The sequence below is a fragment of the Carcharodon carcharias genome, chromosome 29 (genome assembly GCF_017639515.1).
Source record: "Carcharodon carcharias isolate sCarCar2 chromosome 29, sCarCar2.pri, whole genome shotgun sequence".
NCBI lineage: Eukaryota > Metazoa > Chordata > Chondrichthyes > Lamniformes > Lamnidae > Carcharodon > Carcharodon carcharias.
Window position 1 is genome coordinate 2489775 of NC_054495.1, and position 22351 is coordinate 2512125.

A 22351-nucleotide genomic window follows, 5' to 3' on the forward strand; every position below is an offset into this window, starting at 1 on the left:
GGTTCCGTCAAGGCCACTCAGCTCCTGACCTCATTACAGCCTTGGTTCAAACATGGACAAAAGAGCTGAGCTCCAGAGGTGGGGTGAGAGTGACTGACCTTGACATCAAGGCAGCATTTGGCATCAAGGAGCCCTAGCAAAACTGGAGTCAATGGGAATCAGGGGGAAAACTCTCTGTCGGTTGGAGTCATACTTAGCACAAAGGAAGATGGCTGTGGTTGTTGGAGGTCAGTCATCTCAGCTCCAGGACATCACTGCAGGAGTTCCTCGAGGTAGTGTCCTCGGTCCAACCATCTTCAGCTGCTTCATCAATGACCTTCCTTCCATCATAAGATCAGAAGTGGGGATGTTCACTGATAATTGCACAATGTTCAGCACCATTTGTGACTCTCAGATACTGAAGCAGTCCATGTCCAAATGGAGCAAGACCTGGACAATATCCAGGCATGGGCTGACAAGTGGCAAGTAACATTCATGCCACACAAGTGTCAGGCAATGAGCATCTTCAATAAGAGAGAGTCCAACCATCACCCCTTGATGTTCAATGGCATTACCATCACTGAATCCCCCACTATCAACATCCTGGGGGTTACCATTGACCAGAAATTGAACTGGACTAGCCATATAAATACTGTGGCTACAAGAGCAGGTCAGAGGTTAGGAATCGTGCAACAAGTAACTCACCCCCTGATACCCCAAAGCCTGTCCACCATCAATAAGGCACAAGTCAGGAGTTTGATGGAATAGTCTCCACTTGCCTGGATGAGTGCAGCTCTCACAATACTCAAGCAGCTCGACACCATTCAGGACAAAGCAGCCCCGCTTGATTGGCACCACATCCACAAACATTCACTCCCTCCACCACCGATGCACAGTAGCAGCAGTATGTGTACCATCTACAAGATGCACTGCAGGAATTCACCAAGGCTCCTTAGACAGCACCTTCCAAACCCACGACGGCTACCATCTAGAAGGACAAGGGCAGCAGATAGATGGGAAGCCCATCACCTGGAAGTTCCCCTTCAAGTCACTCACGATCCTGATTTGGAAATCTATTGGCCGTTCCTTCACTGTCGCTGGGTCAAAATCCTGGAACTCCCTTCCTAACAGCACTGTGGGTGTACCTACACCACATGGACTACAGCGGTTCAAGAAGGCAACTCACCACTGCCTTCTAAAGGGGCAATTAGGGGTGTGCAATAAAGGCTGGCCTAGCCAATGAAGCCCTCATCCCATGAAATGAATTAAAAAAAATGTCGTTGTTACATTGATGCTATGTCGGTGTTACATTGATGCCATGTCGGTGTTACATTGATGTTATGTCTGTGTTACATTGATGCTATGTCAGTGTTACATTGATGCTATGTTGGTGTTACATTGATGCTATTTCAGTGTTACATTGATGCTATTTCAGTGTTACATTGATGTTATGTCGGACATTGATGCCTTGTCAGTGTTACAATGATGCTATGTTAGTGTTACATTGATGCTATGTCAGTGTTACATTGATGCTATTTCAGTGTTACATTAATGCTATGTCAGTGTTACACTGATGTTCTGTCGGTGTTACATTGATGCTATATCGGTGTTAATTGATGCTCTGTCGGTGTTACATTGATGCTCTGTCGGTGTTACATTGATGCTATGACAGTGTTACATTGATGCTATGTCTGTGTGTTACATTGATGCTATGTCTGTGTTACATTGATGCTATATCGGTGTTACATTATTGATGCTATTTCAGTGTAACACTGACGCTATGTCGGTGTTACATTGATGCTATGTCAGTGTTACATTGATGCTGTGTCGGTGTTACATTGATGCTATGTCAGTGTTACATTGATGCTATGTCGGTGTTACATTGATGCTGTGTCAGTGTTACATTGATGCTATGTGGGTGTTACATTGATGCGATGTGGGTGTTACATTTTTGCTTTGTTGGTGTTTCATTTATGCTATGCCCGTGTTACATTGATGCTATATCAGTGTTACATTGATGCTATGTGGGTGTTACATTGATGCTTTGTTGTGTTACATTGATGCTATGTCAGTGTTACATTGATGCTCTGTTGGTGTTACATTGATGCTGTGTCAGTGTTACATTGATGCTCTGTTGGTGTTACATTGATGCTGTGTCAGTGTTACATTGATGCTCTGTTGGTGTTACATTGATGCTGTGTCAGTGTTACATTGATGCTCTGTTGGTGTTACATTGATGCTGTGTCAGTGGTACATTGAAGCTCTGTTGGTGTTACATTGATGCCATGTCAGTGTTACATTGAAGCTCTGTTGGTGTTCCATCGTGTAACATCGCTGTCTCATTGGGAAATAATTGATGGAGTAAAATCTAAGGCTTACCTCTCACTGATGAGTGAAGACACCTTATCTGATCCCAGAACGTTTCACCATATCTTTGTGATCCTATTGTTTGAATGCGGTGCGCACCTGTAACACTCGAGCCTGTCAAAGGTTTTGATTGCTTCTTGTGACCAACAAACAAGATGTTACATGTCATGTTCTTTCATCTGTTTGCAGCCTGATCAATTCAGACATCCTGGAGACGAATAAGTGGCCAAAGCAGACAGTATCACATTAACGTCCCTACACCTTACCACCTGAAATTCAGTTCCATAAACCTCAGCTGGGTGGATTATCATGGACTCCTTCCCATACCACCCCAAGACTTGAGTATTCAGCCCAATTGCTTGGAGATTTTGATTCCTTCTGCCAGAAGTTTAAATAGTTTTGGGTGGTGTGCAGAGTTTATACATTGTGACATAGAAGATCACAAGAATCGGGAGCAAGTGTAGGCCATTCAGCCCCTCAAGCTTGCTCAACTATTTGATAAGTTCACTGCAAATGTAGCACCTCTTCCTGCCTCTCTGTTGAATTGATCAATGTCCCACTTTGGCACTGTCTCCTCTCCATGCATCCCCTTACTCCATGCAATTTGCAAACCTGTCTGCTTAGGTACAGCCACTGATGACTCGCTCCCAAGTTGCAATGCTGGCTCAGCTTTCTGCTACAATAATTAACACCTATTCAAGGCAAACACCTTCAGCTGATTGATCGATATCTGCCCTACCAGGCAACTCCAGGTTTAACGAGGCCACAAAACTGGCTTTATAGCCTGGATGTTCTCTGTCAGAGCCTGATTGTGAATCCAGAATTAAATTTGAGAAAAACCTACCAGAATTTACCAGGTGAACCAAATTCCCAACTTCAGACTTGGTCTACATCTAATTCAGGAGGTGACCTCCCTCTTTGTACACCCTTACTCACAAGGATCACCATTTTGCAGGCTGGGCTAGAATGTTTACCTGCTCCTCGATTTTTCTATCCATTTCTAACTCTTCAGGGCCTCGCTGCACCATATCTCTGTAACCTCCTCCAGCACCTACAACCCTCCCTATCTCTGTAACCTCCGCCAGCCCCTACAACACTCCCTATCTCTGTAACCTCCTCCAGCCCCTACAAACCTTTCTATCTCTGTAACCTCCTCCAGCCCCTACAACCCTCCCTAACCTCCTCCAGCCCCTACAACTCTCCCTATCTCTGTAACCTCCTCCAGCCCCTACAACCCTCCCTATCTCTGTAAACTCCTCCAGCCTCTACAACCCTCCCTATCTCTGTAACCTCCTCCAGCCCCTACAACCGCCCCATCTTTGTAACCTCCTCCAGAACCTACAACATGCCCTATCTCTGTAACCTCCTCCAGAAGCTACAACACGCCCTATCTCTGTAACCTCCTCCAGCCCCTAAAACCCTCACTATCTCTATAAGCTCCTCCAGCACCTACAACCCTCCCTATCTCTGTAACCTCCTCCGGCATTTACAACCCTCCCTATCTCTGTAACCTCCTCCAGCATTTACAACCCTCCCTATCTCTGTAACCTTCTCCAGCACCTACAACCATCCCTATCTCTGTAACCTACTGCAGCACCTACAACACTCCCTATGTCTGTAACCTCCTCCAGCACCTACAACCCTCCCTATCTCTGTAACCTCCTCCAGCACCTACAACCTCCCTATCTCTGTAACCTCCTCCAGCACCCAGAATGCTCTCTATCTCTGTAACCTCCTCCGGCATTTACAACCCTCCCTATCTCTGTAACCTCCTCCAGCCCCTACAACCCTCCCTATCTCTGTAACCTCCTCCAGAACCTACAACCCGCCCTATCTCTGTAACCTCCTCCAGTCCCTACAACCCTCCCTATCTCTGTAACCTCCTCCAGCCCCTACAACCCTCCCTATCTCTGTAACATTCTCCAGCAACTACAACCCTCCTTATCTCTGTAACCTCCTCCAGTCACCTACAACCCTCCCTATCTCTGTAACCTCCCCGAGCCCCTACAACACTCCCTATCTCTGTAACCTCCTCCAGCCCCTATAAACCTCTTTATCTCTGTAACCTCCTCCAGCCCCTACAACCCTCCCTATCTCTGTAACCTCCTCCAGCCCCTACAACCCTCCCTATCTCTGTAACCTCCTCCAGCACCCAGAATGCTCTCTATCCCTGTAACCTGAGCCATCACCTACAACCCTCCCTATCTCTCTAACCTGCTCCAGCCCGTACAACCCTCCCTATCTCTGTAACATTCTCCAGCAACTACAACCCTCCCTATCTCTGTAACCTCATCCAGCCACCTACAACCCTCCCTATCTCTGTAACCTCCTCCAGCCCCTACAAGCTCCCTATCTCTGTAACTTCCTCCAGCACCTACAAACCTCCCTATCTCTGTAACCTCCTCCAGCCCCTATAACCCTCCCTATCTCTATAACCTCCTCCAGCACCTACAACCCTCCCTATCTCTGTAACCTCCTCCAGCCCCTATAACCCTCCCTATCTCTATAACCTTCTCCAGCAACTACAACCCTCCCTATCTCTGTAACCTCATCCAGCCACCTACAACCCTCCCTATCTCTGTAACCTCCTCCAGCCCCTACAAGCTCCCTATCTCTGTAACGTCCTCCAGCACCTACAAGCCTCCCTATCTCTGAAACCTCCTCCAGCCCCTACAACCCTCCCTATCTCTATAACCTCCTCCAGCCCCTACAACCATCCCTATCTCTGTAACGTCCTCCAGCACCTACAACACTCACTATCTCTGTAACCTCCTCCAGTCCCTACAACCCTCCCTATCTCTGTAACCTCCTCCAGCCCCTACAACCCTCCCTATCTCTGTAACCTCCGCCAGCACCTACAACCCTCACTATCTCTGTAACCTTCTCCAGCCCCTACAACTCTCCCTATGTCTGTAACCTCCTCCAGCACCTACAACCCTCCCTATCTCTGTAATCTCCTCCAAACCCTACAACCCTCCAAGTCTCAGCAACCTCCTCTAGCATTGACAATGCTCCCTATCTCTGTAACCTCCTCCAACACCTACAACCCTCCCTATCTCTGTAACTTCCTCCAGCTACCTACAACCCTCCCTATCTCTGTAACCTCCTCCAGTCCCTACAACCCTCCCTATCCCTGTAACCTCCTCCAAACCCTACAACACTCCCTATCTTCGTAATCTCCTCCAGCTGCTACAACCATCCCTATCTCTGTAACCTCCTCCAACACCTACAACCCTCCCTATCTCTGTAACCTCCTCCAGCCCCTACAACCCTCCCTAAATCTGGAACCTCCTCCACCTTCTTCAACCCTCCTTATCTCTGTAACCTTCTCTAGCCCCTACAACCCTCCCTATCTCTGTAACCTCCTGCACCTCCTACAACCCTCCCTATCTCTGTAAACTCCTCCAGCCCCTACAACACTCCCTATCTCTGTAACTTCCTCCAGTCCCTACAACATACCCTATCTCTGTAATCTCCTTCAGTCCCTACAACACTCCCGATCTCTGTAACCTCCTCCAGCCCCTACAACCCTCCATATTTTTGTAACCCCCTCCAGTCCTACAACCCTCCCTATCTCCGAAACCTCCTCCATCCCTTACAACCCTCCCTATCTCTGTAACCCCCTCTAGTCCCTCCAATGCTCCCTATCTCTGTAACCCCCTCCAGTGCCTACACCTTTCCCTATCTTTGTAACCTCCTCCAGCCCCTACAAACCTCTCTATCCCTGTAAACCCCTCCAGCCCCTACAGCCCTCCCTATCTCTGTAAACATCACTATCTTTGTAACAACCTCCAACCTCTACAACCCTCCTTATCTCTGCAACCTCTTCTAGCCCCTACAACCCTCCCAATCTTTGTAACCTCCTCCAGCTCCTACAACCCTCGCTATCTCTGTAACTCCTCCAGCACCTGCAACCCTCCCTATCTCTGTATCCTCCTCCAGCCTCTACAACCCTCCCTATTTCTGTAACCTCCTCCACCTTCTATAACTCTCCATACTCACTGCCCTACTCCTGATACAGCCTGTTGAGAATCCCCAATTCCTGCGTTCAGTTCCTTGGGATTTACACTCTGGAATTCCCTCCCTTACCCTCCTGAGCCCTGTCTCCTCCTTGAGGAACATTCGAACGCTTGACTGTCCTCACAGGTTACCTTTTTTTGATCAATGGAGCGTGACCGATGTGTGGGGGTCAAAATTCATTTGGTGGCCATTCCAGTCCCTGTGTCGGCCTTACAGTTAAGAAATATTCCTCGAATGGTTTATCGATTTAAGGTTCAGTCCATTCTTACAAATAAACCTGAAGTAATATTTCATTAATGGCCTGGAAATCGCACCTCAATTTGATTCACATTCAACTTTCCACGAGATCCCTTTCATCAAACGAGGAGTCTCCCCAAACCTCTCAGGGACATTTCAACTCTTGTCACAATATACCAGCACATACACTTACAAATGGATAGTGAAATGTTACTGTAGCTGCAGTGATCCTGAATCCCTACACATTTCAGGATTCTCGCACTGCTGGCACAGGTAAGAGAAGAAACATGTTTGCACCCATAACACTCGAAGCCAATGGACACTGTCTTCTCTTCCACTGAAATAGCTACACAAAATATTACGGATTCCAAAAGCCCGGCTTTGGGGATGAAGACACCCAAGGTCGCTGGTGTCATCAATAAGCAACCAATGCATCATCAGCTGCACAGAGCCATGCAGAGCAGAAAGAGGCCATTCAGCCCATCATTCCTGTGCCAGCACTTCCTGCAATCGTTTCCTTTTCGAGTATCTGGTCGGTCTGAGAGCGCTGATTGGTTTAATGTGGTCATGACCTTACTTTCATGGCTGGGGTCATTGCACAGCTCAAAAGTGCAACAGCTGGATCCTGCGAACTCTGTGTAATAACTGTTGTTAAATGAAATGGGATCAGAGGAAAATCTGCAGCCTTTGAAAATATGTTTGCTCTTACTTGCACCTGAAAACACGCAGAGTTTGTTCATTTTCAGCCCAAGTTCATGTTCAGCCACTACCTAGAAGTTCCTCTCCAAGTCACCTACCTGACTTGGAAATCTATCAGCCGTTCCTTCACTGTCGCTGGGTCAAAATCCTGGAACTCCCTAGCAGCACTGTGGGTGTACCTGCACCACATGGACTGCAGCGGTTCAAGAAGGCAGCTCACCACCACCTTCTCAAGGGGCAATTAGGGATGGGCAATAAATGCTGGGCCCAGCCAGCGAAGCCCACATCCCGTGAATTAATTTTTTAAAAACTCAGTCTGTAAACCACTCCATCTATTATCAGTCCGTCTGTCCTTCTGTCTGTCTGTCTAGATATCTATCTGGAATTCATCTGTATATCTTTCTGCCTATTTTCTGTATGTATACCCCTATATGGCGACCTCTACCAGCTAGAAGGGCAAGGGCAGCAGATGTATGGGAACACCACCACCTGCAAATTCCCCTTCAAGACACCTGACTTGGAGCTGTGCCAACCATTCCTTCATCGTCGCTGGGTCAAAATACTGGAATTGGTACAGCCCTGGTTCAGACATGGACACAAGAGCTGAACTCCTGAGGTGAGGCGAGAGTGACTGCCCTTGGCATCAAGGCAGCATTTGACCGAGTGTGGCATCAAGGAGCCCTAGCAAAACTGGAGTCAATGGGAATCAGGGGGAAAACTCTCCGCTGGTTGGAGTCATACCGAGCACAAAGGAAGATGGTTTATCAATCTATCTATATTTCATCTATCTATCACTTTAGATATCGACCTGTCTATCATTCATTTACCTATCTATCCACCTGTTGGTCTGAATTTCTATCCTCCATTTTTTCTGTCCATGTCCCATCTATCTATCCACTATTGTATCTTTGTCATCTTACAAAGGACTATCCTTATTTGGGGGGTACCCTCGCCAATTCTTGTTGGTTCTAAGATGGTTCTGCATTTTGCATTCAGACCGGGATTGCAGACTTCCTGGTGTGCACAGTTTCCTGTTGTACTCACAGAACTGAAACAGTTCAGAGTCGAGGCTGCAACGAAGCAAACAAGAAGAGAAAAGATCACCCTCCACTGTTGCAGTCACATTGAGCGGAGCTGAAATGCCGATTGGAAAGTTCTTGCGGCGCAGTGGTAGTGTCCCTACCTCTGGGCCATTAGCTTAGGGTTCTAGGCCCGCTACTAAGGACTTGATGGCCACTGAACGCGCGTTCATAATGTGGCCCAACTGGGCTGCCTATCAGCCTGTAAACAAACCCGCTCGCAGGCGGTAAGAATGGGAGAGTTTCCTAGTTGGCCATACTGCAGAAGGCAACAGCAAACCACTGCTGTACTTTGCCAAGTGTAATCACAGACCAATCCAGTGGGGAAGTCCATGGTCACCAGGGCATAGTAACTGAAGGAGCAGAAGGAACGTGCCGATCACAGGGTCAGGTGCTTTATGAGTGTCCAGGATGTCGCAGATCATTTCAGAGGTACAGCCACTGGTGTAATGCAGGGAAACAAAGCAGCCAATTGATCCACAGCATTCCCCCACAAAGAGCAAGGCAATAAATGCCCAGAGAAGTGAAATTCCATTCCATGAGTGCTCTGGCTGAAGGTTCATATAGAGAGATAAATACTGGCCCAGCTCACTGTGCAGGACTCACCTGATCTTCTCCCAATAATAGCTTTGGGTTTGCTAACGTTCACTTGAGAATTCAGTTGGGGTCTTGGTTTAATATCTCACTTTCTCCCTCACATGTTTATCCAGTTTCCTGCTTAAATAAATCGAAACTATCCACCTCGACCACTCCCCGTAGGAATGAGTTCCACATTCTCCCCACTCTCTGGGTAAAGAGGTTTCTCCTGATTTCCCGATTGGATTTAGTATTGACTATCCTATATTCGTGGCTCTCCATTCTAATCTTCTCTGGCTATAGGAGTGGTATTGTAGAGGGCTGGAGGTTTGTTAACATTATACCATTGTTTAACAGGGGAGGAAGGGACAGATTGTGTAATTACAGGAACAGTATAAATAGTCATTCAGAAAGACATGGGTAACTCATGGATAGTCAGCATGGTTTTACTGAGGGAAGGTTGCCATACAGTCATTTGCGACACAGAAGGAGGCCATTTGGCCCATCCGCACAGTGTCCAGCCCATTGAACTTGATTCTGCAAGAGTTTGACCTTAAACAGCACATACCAAATGGAACAAAAACAGGAAATGCTGAAAAAACTCAGCAGGTCTGGCAGAACCGGTGGAGATAGAAACAAGATTTAACATTTCGAGTCCGTATGACCTTTCTTCAGAGTTGCTTTTGCAGAAGTTTCACTTTAAGCAACACACACCAGATCGAGACATAGAGAGAGAAGGCAAAAAGAATGAGAGAGAGAGATAGAGAAAGAGAAACAGATAGAAGAATGAGGAAGTGAAAGGTAGGGAGAAGTAACAGAGTGGAAGGGTAACACAGAGGGACAAGGAGATAAGGAGGATCCAAGATAGACACAGAGACTGACAGTAACAGAGAGACTAGACATAGAGAAACAGAGAGAAAGAAGGAGAGACTGGTAGAGATAGCGACAGAGTCACTGAGGTACCGTGGGAGGTTTCATTATGTGAAAGGTGCTATTTCGATATTGTTGTTCTTGGCCAAGTGAATATTGAAGAGACTGAGGCAGCTGTTTGGGGATGGGCCACAACTTGAAAGTTTCACTGAGCTGCACCCCATTCTTTAAACATGCAATGCTAACCGGAGAGTACCCAGCCTACCCCAGTGTGGCTCTCTGAAGAAACGTTAACTCTGTTTCTCTCTCCAGCGATGCTGCTAGACCTGCTGAGCTTTTCCAGCATGTTCTGTTTTTGTTTCAGATTTCCAGCATCTGCAGTATTTTGCTTTTGACACACCAAATGGAGACAGACGGTGAAGTACAGTTAGAGAGAGAGAGAGAGAGAGACTAGCTAGGAGAGACAGGGAGGGAGAGAGAGAGAGAGACAGAGGGAAAAAGAGTGAAAGAGGGAACCATGGAGGGACAAAAAAAACTCAGGGATGATTGGAGAGAACGACAGAGATACAGACAGTAACAAAAAGAAATAGAGAAATAGAGAGAAGGAAGGAGAGACTGATAGAGGTCGAGCCAGAGTAACCGAGGCATCCTGGGAAGTTTCATTGAGTGAAAGGTACTATTTCTATATTGTTGTTGGCCAAGTGAACGTTGAAGAGACAGAGATAAAAACAAAAAACTGCGGACGCTGGAAATCCAAAACAAAAACAGAATTACCTGGAAAAACTCAGCAGGTCTGGCAGCATCGGCGGAGAAGAAAAGAGTTGACGTTTCGAGTCCTCATGATTCATCACGTCAACTCTTTTCTTCTCCGCCGATGCTGCCAGACCTGCTGAGTTTTTCCAGGTAATTCTGTTTTTGTTTTGAAGAGACAGAGGCAGGTGTGTGGAAATGAGTCACAACTTGAAAGTTTTATTGAGCCCCACCCAGCACTAAGTGGGGAATGTCCAGGTGCATAAGACTTGGTGACTCCATAGCTTAGGGGTTAGAGTGCTGGCCTTGTAAAGCAGAGGTCATTGTTTCAAATGAAAGTGGCGGGGGTGGGGGGGGCCTCTGTGTATTGTTTTTTGCATGTTTAAACTCACCACCAATTTGCGAATGCTCACATTTCAATATTAAACAGCTCGAAAGCTGACCCTGAAAGAATAGTCTGTCTCCTTTTTCATTTCTCCTCAAGCCACCTTCTCTCTCTCCCCTTCATTCTCCCTCACTTCCCCCCCCCCACCCCCTGACTACATCTGAGCCACTGACTACTCCACCCAGCCCCCTGACTGCACCCCCACACCAATTGCCTCCCCCACCACCTGACTATGTTCCCAACCATTTGACTATCCCTCGCTCCAACCACCCACCGCACCCCACCCCTACTACCTCTCCACCCACTGACCACCGCCACCCCCCCCGACCCCTCCACCACTCCCTGACCTCTCCCCTAACACCCTGGCCTTCCCCTCCCGGGGATGGGGGGGGCGGAGTAAGTTGGAAGTTGGGGGAATGGTTGGACGGTGGGGGAGGGATTAGTCATGGGGTGGGTGGTAGTTGGGAGGGTTCGGAGAGTAGTCAGGGGGTGTGGGGGAAGTCAGGGAGTCAGGTGGATATTCTGGCTGTGGTGACATTTGGGGGTTCTGGGTGATAAACCAAGGGGATTAGGTGGTGGTAGTCAGGAGGTCAGTAGTATAGTTACCCAGGAGTTGGAACTGGGTTTAATCTTTCTAACTTTTCCTGGATAACTCTTCTGCTAATTGAGTCAGCACTATCCAAAGTCTTTGACTCAAACTCAGAGTTTCAGGGCATTCCAGAAACACGGTAAGTGCCCAACGGAGCTTAAAATTTCACAGGCAATTCCCATGGAGTCCTTAGTTCTTAATCCTTGCACATCTTCCAGGGTACAACCATCCAGAGACAGAAGGATGTGGTCCATGTTACCTACACCATTCACATCGCCCATTCCCGGTGGGAGTGAGTTCCACATTCTCACCATCCTCTGGATAAAGATGTTTCTCCTGAATTCCCCCGTTAGATTTAATATTGATTCTCCTATGTTTATGGTCCCCCTCAATCCTTTCTGGCTGCAGGAGTGGTACTACAGGACTGGACGATTGCTAACAGTACACCATTGTTTAACAGGGTAGGAAGGGAGAGACAGTGTAATTGCATGAACATTATAAATCATCACCTAGAAAGACACAGATAACTCATGGACAGCCAGTATGTTTTTATTGAGGGAAGGTCGTCATACAGTCATTTGTGACACAGATGGAGGCCATTTGGCCCATTGAGTCCATATACCAGCACCAGAGGAGTAATGCATCAGTCCCACCACCCACCCCACCCCGCTCTTATCCCTGTACCCCTGCAAGTTTACTTCCCTCAAGTGTCCGTCCAATTTCCTTTTGAAATTGTTCCTCATCTCGGCTTCTACCGCCCTCGTGGGCAGCGAGTTCCAGGTTGCTGTGTAAAAAAGGTTCTTCTTCAGAATCCCCCTTATCAAAACCTTAAATCTGTGTCCCCTTAGCCCATGTGCCAGCTAAAGAGCAGAGTTTTTCCTTGTCTATCTTATCTAAGCCAACAGAATGTTAATAAGTGGGGTCAGACCATGCGAGAAAGTAATAAAGTCCGAATCAGGGTTACTGTGCATGTGTGTGAATGCATAGATTGTGGTAAATATGATTGGTGAATCTGAGGCACAGATTACCAGATGGAAATTTGATGTTGTGCCTATAACAGAGACCTGGCTCGAGGAAGGGCAGGACTGGATGATAAATGTTCCATAAAGCATTCAGGAAAGATAGGAAAGGAAGAATGGGGGGAGGGGTATTGATTGGAGCATTGACAAAAGAGGATGTCCTGGAGGGTTCAAGGACAGAACTAACTTGGCTCGAGCTAAGGAACAAAAAGGTGCAATGGTATTGCTCGGTGTTGTCTAAAGGCCACCAACAAGGCGGAAGGATATAGAGGAACCAATCTGCAAGGAAACTACAGAGAGGTGCAAACATTATAGAGTTGGGGGACTTTTATTATCCAAATATAGACTGGGATAGTGGTGGTGTAAAGAGCAGAGAGGGGCAAGAGTCCCTAGAGTGTGTTCAGGAGAATTTTTGACAGCAGTGCATGTCTAGCTCAACAAGAAAGGGGGCACTGCTAGACCTGCTTCTTGGGAATGAGATGGGCCAAGTAGATCAAGCGTCAGTGGGAGAACATTTAGGTGACAGTGATCATTTGGGATGGCTGTGGAAAAGGACAAAGAACAATCCAGGGTAAGAATAGTTAACCGGGGCAGGGGGGTGGTGGTGGAAGTCAACCTCAATGGGGTAAGAATGGATCTAGGCCAAATAAATTGGAGCCAAAGTTTGGCAGGAAAAACGGTAGCTGATCAATGGGCTCTCTTCAAAGGAGAGATGGTTTGGGCATAGTCAAGTTATATTCCCCCAATGCGACAAGTAACTCACCTCCTAACCCCCCAAAGCCTGTCCATCATCTGCAAGGCACAAGTCAGGAGCATGATGGAATACTCCCCACTTGCCCTGGATGAGTGCAGTTCCCACAACACTCAAGAAGCTCAACACCATCCAGGACAAAGCAGCCCCGCTTGATTGGCACCACATCCACAAACATTCACTCCCTTCACCACTGACACACAGTAGCAGCAGTGTGTGTACCATCTACAAGATGCACTGCAGGAATTCACCAAGGCTCCTTCGACAACACCTTCCAAACTCACGACCGCTAACATCTAGAAGGACGAGGGCAGCAGATGCATGGGAACACCACCACCTGGAAGTTCCCCTCCAAGCCACTCACTATCCTGACTTGGAAATATATCGGCCTTTCCTTCACTGTCACTGGGTCAAAATCCTGGAACCCTCCCTAACAGCACTGTGGGTGTACCTACACCACATGGACTGCAGCAGTTCAAGAAGGCAGCTCACCACCACCTTCTCAAGGGGCAATTAGGGATGGGCAATAAATGCCGGCCCAGCCAGAGAAGCCCACATACCGTCAATGAATAAAAAAAAGGGAAAGGTAGGGCAAACAAATCCAGAGCTCCTTGGATGGCAAAAGAGATAGAAATTAAGATAAAGAAGTAAAAGTATGCTCACGACAGATGTCAGGTAGAAAATACAACTGAGAACCGGGCCAATAAATGCTGGGCCTTGTCAGTGATGGTCCATATCCTGTGCATGAATTAAAACAAAATTCATCTGTTGGAGCATGCTAGTTTAATATTAGTTTATACTTACTTTTCATTTGAATATCAGGCATCATTTCTCCCAAATCAAAATGGGGAGACAGTAGTGTAGAGATAATGTCATTGGGTTAGTAACTCAGAGGCCTCGGCTAATGCTCTGGGGACATTTGTTGAAATCCCACCATGGCAGCTGGGGGAATTCAAATTCAATTAATAAAATCTGGAATTGAGAGCCACTCTCAGTGATGACGACTGTGAAATGATCATTGATTCCCCACTGAGAGGGAAGGAAATCTGCCATCCTTACCCGGTCTGGCCTACATGTGACATTGCAGCAAGCGGTTGACTCTTAGCCGCCTTCTGAAATGGCCCAGCAAGCCACTCAGTTCAAGGGAAATTTGGGGATGGGCAACAAATGCTGACCTTGCCAGCGACACCCACATCCCAAGAAAGAATAGAAGAAAAAAAATCCTTACTAAAAGTCATCAGATATCCCTTGATTCGAGGATGACTTCTGCTCCGGGCTGCCAGTTTCGGCTGTGGGTCTTCATGTGACTGAACTTCCTCCCTGGTGTTTTGACCCTCTGTGATTCTCCTTCACTCATCCTCTTCCCTCTGCCTTTCGCTTTCCCTGCTCTCTTTTACTCCCTGCCACTCTCCTCATCTCTCCCTCTCTCTGACTTTCCCTGTCGTAAATTTGGGAATTCGGGAAATAAATAAAGGATCAGAGTGCGAATTATTGGTTAAAAAGAAAAAATCTTACATCTCTCAAAGGCAGAACTGTGAAATATGTGGACACATTGATACACCCATGGCGTGCAAGAGGTGAGGTACAGAGCTGAGTCAGAAACTTTAACAAGGAGGGGAGGCTTAAATAAACATTTACAATGGTTCACCACTGAACAAAATGAGAATGATACAGCACAGGAGGAAACCATTTGGCCCGTCATTCCGTGTCAGTTCTTTGGCAGAGCTATCCAATTAGTCCCACTTCTACCTCAACCTTTCCTCTCCACCTTGCGAATCTTTCCATTTCAATTATTCATACGATTTCCCATTTGGAAAGAGACTATTACAGTGAGGAACTCAGGAGAAACTGCTTTACCTAGACAGTGAGGAGAACGCGGAACTCGCTCCCACAGGGAGTGGTTGAGGTGAATAGTATCGATGCGTTTAAGGGGAAGCTGGATAAGCACATGAGGGAGAGAGGAATAGAAGGATGGGTGATGGGGTGAGATGAAGAGGGGGTGGGCAGGAGGCTCCTATGGAGCAGAAATACAGGCATGGAGCAGATTGGCTGAATGGCCTCTTGCTGTGTAATTCTTTTGAATTTGCTTCCATTGCCAAATTTCCTCATCTCCGGCTCTCAATGTCTCTTTGTCCAATTATTACCAAGAGCTGGAAGGTAGGATTAGACCAAACAACTCATCTTCAGCTGGCATGGACATGATGGGCTGAATGGCCTCCTGCTGTTCCGTATATCTATCCTTATTTTTACACTCAACATCTGTCCTCTTTTTACTGAGGGGGATGGAGAGAGAGAGAACTGGAGAGAGAGAGAGGGTGAGGTGAGAGAAATGGGAGCAGAGAGCGAGAGAAAGCAGAGAGAAAGAGGGGTGTGGGAAGAGAGAGGATGAATGGGAAAGAGAGCAGGTGGATAGAAGGAGAAATGGAGAAGGAGCCAGCCAGCCTGTTGTTTCAGGGTCAGCCTCACAGCTGTTTAATATTTAAACCGGAACATTTACCAGTTGGTTGTGAATTTGAAAACTGAGCAAAATGCAGTCACAGGCCCCAGTGAGATTTGAACTCACGACCCCTGGTTTACAAGACCAGTGCTCTAACCCCTGAGCTATGGAGCCACCGGGAAAGAGTGTGAATACTCTCCAATTAGAGTTGCATATTTAAATAATGGGGTGGAGCCCAGTAAAACTTTCAGATTGCGACTCATTCCCACACAGCTGCCTCAGTCACTTCAATATTCACTTGGCCAATAACAACAGTAGCACCCTTCATATAATGAAACCTCCCACGGTACCTCAGTTACTCTGTCGCTATCTCTACCAGTCTCTCCTTCTTTCTCTCTGTTTCTTTAATTCTAGTTCTCTGTTACTGTGTCTTTGTGTCTAAAGCGGATCCTCCTTATCTCATTGTCCCTTCCACTCTGTTACCTCTCGCAGTCTTTCACTTCCTAGTTCTTCTTTCTATCTCTATCTCTCTCTCTCTCTCATTCCTTTTGCCTTCTCTCAATATGCCTCGGTCTGGTGTGTGTTGCTTAAGGTGAAACTCATGCAAAATCAACTTTGATAGACTGGAAACAAAAACAGAATTACCTGGAAAAACTCAGCAGGTCTGACAGCATCGGCGGAGAAGAAAAGAGTTGACGTTTCGAGTCCTCATGACCCTTCGACAGAACTGAGTTCTCCGCCGATGCTGTCAGACCTGCTGAGTTTTTCCAGGTAATTCTGTTTTTGTTTTGGATTTCCAGCATCCGCAGTTTTTTTGTTTTTATTATTTTGATAGACTGGACACTGTCCAGACGGCTGAAAACAGCTCCCCCGTCAGGTCCTGTTCTCTCAACTCTCAAACGGCCAATATCCTGGGCGGGGAGAACAAAAAAAAAACACACCAAGGACACTCTGAGGCTCTCCTTGAAGCCCGGCACCATTTACACTAATGACTGGGAGGGGCTTGCTCACAAATCATTCAAAATGGCGACAACCTGTCCATCAAGCTGCGTCACACTTCGAGTCCCAAAGTCTTAGTGAAGAGGCAGAGCGGCAGTAGAGAAGGGAAGGAAGCAAATCCTGCTCTCCGGATCCCACTACCTTGTGGGACGTCCTGCCCCCAAAGATCTGTGGGTGGAGATTCGGTCTATTTAGTCGCATGAAAACCTGTGACAGAAACCCATGACTCTAAGTAGACGTCCCCCTTGAGTCGAACATACGAACAAGGAGCAGGAGTAGACCATTCGGCCCCTCGAGCCTCCTCCACCATTTAATAAGATCATGGCCGATCTGATAGTAACCTCAAATCTGCATCCTGCCTACCCCCGATAATCTATCACCCCCTTGTTTACCAAGAATCTATCCCCCTCTGCCTTAAGAATGTTCAAAGTCTCTGCTTCCACCGCCTTTACAGGAAGAGAGTTCCAAAGACTTACGACCCGCTGAGGGAAAACATGTTGCCTGATCTCCATTTTAAATGAGCAACACCCTATATTTAAACAGTGACCCCTAGTTCTGGATTCTCCCACAAGAGGAAACGTCCTCTCCACATCCACCCTGTTGAGACCCCTCAGGATCTTAAAAGCTTCAATCAAGTCGCCTCTTACTCTTCTAAACTCCAGCAGATACGTGCTTAACCTGCCCAACCATTCCTCATAAGACAACCCACCCATTTCTAGTATTAGCCTGGTAAACCTTCTCTGAACTGCTTCCAATGCATTTACATCCTTCCTTAAATAAGGTGACCAATACTGTGCACGGTACTCCAGATGTGGTCTCACTAGTGCTCTGTATATCTGAAGCATAACCTCCCTACTTTTGAATTCAATTCCCCCTCTCAATAAATGAAGGGGCATCCGATGACGCTGTTTAAGGATTGATTTGGGAATGGCTCTGTCTGACACTCAAATCAAAAACAACCTGAAGGGTAGAAAAATCTTCCCACTTCTTCAGGTTGAACTATCATGTTGCTGGCCCTTGCAATTTATGTTTTTTTTAAATTAATTAGCTGGGGTGTGGAGACCACTGGCAAGGCCGACATTTAGAATCACAGAATCTTACAGTGCAGAATGAGGCCATTTGGCCCATCGAGTCTGCACTGGCTCTCTGAAAGAGCATTCCACCTGGTCCCACTCCCCTGCCTTATCCCCGTAACCTTGCACGTGATTTCTTTTCAATTCCCTTTTGAATACCTCGATCAAACCTGCCTCCACCATCCTTTCAGGAAGTTCATTTCAGATTCCAACCACCCTCTGGGTGAAAATCTTTTTCCTCATTACATTTACTCCTTTTGCCAATTATTTTAAACCTGTGCCCTCTAGTACTTGTTGGCCTCTTCAGTAGAAACAGTTTCTCACTGTTTACCCTGTCCATACCTCTCGGGATCTTGAATAGTTCTATCAAGTCTCCTCTCGGCCTTCTTTTCTCCAAGGAAAAGAGTTCCAACCTCTCCAATCTATCCTCCTGGCTCCAGTTCTTTATCCCTGGAATCATTCTTGTGAATCTCCTCTGTTAATTTCTCCAATGCCTTCACATCCTTCCACAAGTATGGCACCCAGAGCTTGATGCAGTACTCTAGTTGAGGCCTAACTAGTGTCTTATACAAGTTCAACAAGACCTCTTGACTCTTGTACTCAATGCCCCTATTAAAATAGCTTAAGATACTATATTCTTTATTTACTGCTCTCTGAACCTGCCCTGCCATCTTCAATAATCTATGTACATATACAGTGAGGTTCCTCTGTTTTTGCACCTCCTTTAGAGTCCCTTCCTTTATTTAATACTGCCTCACCATATTCTTCCTGCCAGAATGGATTACCTCACACTTCTCTGCATTGAACTTCATCTACCACTTAAAAGATAAAAACAAAAAAACTGCGGATGCTGGAAATCCAAAACAAAAACAGAATTACCTGGAAAAACTCAGCAGGTCTGGCAGCATCGGCGGAGAAGAAAAGAGTTGACGTTTCGAGTCCTCATGACCCTTCGACAGAACTTGAGTTCGAGTCCAGGCAATCTACCACTTGTCTGCCCAATCCACCAACATGTCTTATGTCCTTTTGAAGTTCAAGACTATCCTCATCACGGTTGACAACATTTCCAGTCTGTGTATCACCTACAAATTTTGAAATCATGCCCTGCACAGTCTAGATCATTAATATATATCAGGAAGAGCAAGGGTCACAATGCTGACCCCTGGCGAACTCCACTACAAACCTTCCTCCAATCTGAAACCAGCTTTTTTTAAAATTTTTTTTTGATGAAGAGAACGTTGTGGTGAGTCGCCTTCTTGAATACACCTGAGTGGTTTGTTCAGCATTTCAGAGGGCAGTTTGGAGTCAACCATGTCGCTGTGGGTCTGAAGTTGGGTGTAGGCCAGGCTGCGTAGGATGGCAGATTTCCCTCCCTGAAGGGCATGAGTGAACCAGATGGGCTTTTAACAGCATTTCGATATTTTCATGGTCACCGTTACTGATAGCCATGGTGCAACTTGTACCCATGTCTCTGGATCCTGAATCCGAACCTCTGGATTAAAAACCCACTAACATCGCCGCAAGTAAACAATTGCATCCAGTTCTGGTCACCACACTTTGGGAAGGAAGTGAGGGTCCTTGAGAGGGTGTGGAGGAGATTGACCGGAACGGGTCCAGGGGATGAGGGGTTTTAGCCACAAGGTTGGGTTGGAGAAGCTGGGCTTGTTCTCCTTGGAGTGAAGGCGATTGAGGAGGGGGGCGCGCGGGATCCGATCGAGGTGGACAAGATGATGATAGGTTTAGATTAGGGGCCAAAGAAAAACTGTTCCCATTGGCTGATGGTACAAGGACTGTGGGTCACAGATTTAAAGTTTTGGGTTGGGGGGGGGGGGGGGGGGATGTGAGGAGGAACTTTTTTATACAGCGAGTGGTAATGAGCTGGAACTCGCTGGCCGCGAGGGTGGTGGGTGCGGAGACGATCAATGATTTCAAAAGGAAACTTGCAGGGAATAAACTTGGGAGGATACGGATGTCGGGTGGGAGAATGGGACTGACTGGATTTCTGCACGGAGAACTGGGATGGACCCGTTGAGCCAAACAGCCTCCATCAGCGCTGTAAGTGACCGGATGACTACAATTGCAGAGAGCTGCGAGTAAGGCAGAATGGCTCTGGGTCAGAAACTCACACATTGTCAGTCCGTAAGTTCCCAGACTTTTGACAGTTCAGAGCAGTGTGAGTTGAACTTGCACTCAGGGGGAAAACAAGTGGCCAGGGGTTGGATTTTTCACAGCTGAAGAATCAAAGGCGGGAATGAGGACATCTAACTTTACTGGTGTGTCGAGATTGGACACGTACGAGGCGAGATACAGACTCGAGATGCAAACCTTAGATGATAGTGCTGACGTTTTTAATGGGGAGGTGAGGTTTAAATAAATATTTACGATAATTCATCACTGAGCATGATACAGCACAGAATATAGACACTTGGCACATCGTTCCTGTGTCTTGTTTTTGACAGAGCCACACAATTAGTTCCACTTCTCCCTCACTCTTTTCTCACTTCCCTATGAATTGTTTCTTTTCAAGTATTTATATGATTTCCCACTTGAAAGTTACTATTACAACTAGGAATTCAGGGGAAATTCTTCAGCCGGAGAATGGGGAGAAGGTGGAACTGGCTCCCACGGGGAGTGGGTTGAGGTGAATCGTGTCGATCTGTTTAATGGGGAAGCTGGAGAAACACATGAGGGAGAAAGGAATGGAAGGACATGGGGATGGGGTGAAATGAAGAGGGGGTGGGAGGAGGCTCGTGTGGAACAGAAACGCCAGAACGGAGCAGACGGGCCAAATGGCTGATTGAGTTAAAACCAAGTTTTTGTCTGTATCTATCCCTGTGCTTTTTTTACCTGAGAGTGTTTGATGGGGACAGTGTAGAAGGAGCTTTACTCTGTATCTAACCCCGTGCTGTACCTGTCCTGGGAGTGTTTGATGGGGACAGTGTAGAGGGAGCTTTACTCTGTATCTAACCCCGTGCTGTACCTGTCCTGGGAGTGTTTGATGGGGACAGTGTAGAGGGAGCTTTACTCTGAATCTAACCCTGTGCTGTAGCTGTCCTGGGAGTGTTTGATGGGGACAGTGTAGAGGGAGCTTTACTCTGTATCTAACCCCGTGCTGTACCTGTCCTGGGTGTGTTTGATGGGGACAGCGTAGAGGGAGCTTTACTCTCTATCTCACCCCGTGCTGTACCTGTCCTGGGTGTGTTTGATGGGGACAGGGTAGAGGGAGCTTTACTCTGTACCTAACCCCGTGCTGTACCTGTCCTGGGAGTGTTTGATGCGGACAGTGTAGAGGGAGCTTTACTCTCTATCTAACCCCGTGCTGTACCTGCCCTGGGAGTGTTTGATGGGGACAGTGTAGAGGGAGCTTTACTCTGTATCTAACCCCGTGCTGTACCTGTCCTGGGAGGGTTTGATGGGGACAGTGTAGAGGGAGCTTTACTCTGTATCTAACCCCGTGCTGTACCTGTCCCGGGAGTGTTTGATGGGGACAGTGTAGAGGAAGCTTTACTCTGTATCTCACCCTCTGCTGTACCTGTCCTGGGAGTGTTTGATGGGGACAGTGTAGTGGGAGCTTTACTCTGTATCTAACCCCGTGCTGTACCTGTCCTGGGAGGGTTTGATGGGGACAGTGTAGAGGGAGCTTTACTCTGTATCTAACCCCGTGCTGTATCTGTCCTGGGAGTGTTTGATGGGGACAGTGTAGAGGGAGCTTTACCCTGTATCTAAACCCGTGCTGTACCTGCCCTGGGAGTGTTTCCTGGTGCTGCCCCTCCAACCCCACTCATGAGATTGCCCACTGCAGTGTGTGTCACAGTTTGGCTCTGCTTTCTGCCTTCTTACGTGACCCATGTACATACTGAACATTTGTGCCGCACAAGTGCCAGGCAATGGCCACCTCCAATGGGAGAGTCTAATCCAGTTCCCCTGACCATCACCATCATGGCCATTGCTGAATTCCCCTCACTATCAACATCCTGGTGTTATCAGTTGTTCAGGGTTTTGGTGACAGCACACCTGGAGTACTGTACAGAGTACAGTTTTGGTCTCTGAATCTAGGGAAGGATATTACTGCATTGCAGTGAAGACTAGGTTCGTCCCTGGTATGAGAGGATTGTCCTGTCATGAGGGGCCGAGTATGTTGGGACTCCATTCCCTGGAGTTTAGAAGAATGAGAGGTGATCTCAGTGAAAATTCAAGACTGTGAAAGGGTTCGATAGACTGGACAGAGGTTGCTTCCTCTGGCTGGGAGTCTAGAACAAGGGTACGAAATAAAAATACTGCAGATGCTGGAAATCTGAAATAAAAATAGAAAATGCTGGAAAGATTCAGCAGGTTTGGCAGGATCTGTGGAGAGATAAAAACAAGAGTTAACATTTCGAGTCTGTATGACTTTTCTTCAGAGCTAGAGAAGTGGAAATGTGATGAAATTTATACTGTTTATGGGGGGCTGGAGCAGGTGAAGCTTGATAGAAGGCCAGTGATAGGCGGAGGCAAAGGAGAGATTGCCAGAGATGTCATGGA

General features: G+C 47.1%; 1 non-coding gene across 1 annotated transcript; it reads right to left on the bottom strand.

The window, feature by feature from the left end:
* Positions 1 to 15859: 15859 nt before the first annotated feature.
* On the bottom strand, positions 15860 to 15932 carry trnat-ugu. The gene has a single exon. It is a non-coding gene; the product is annotated as a tRNA-Thr (tRNA).
* Positions 15933 to 22351: the final 6419 nt, after the last annotated feature.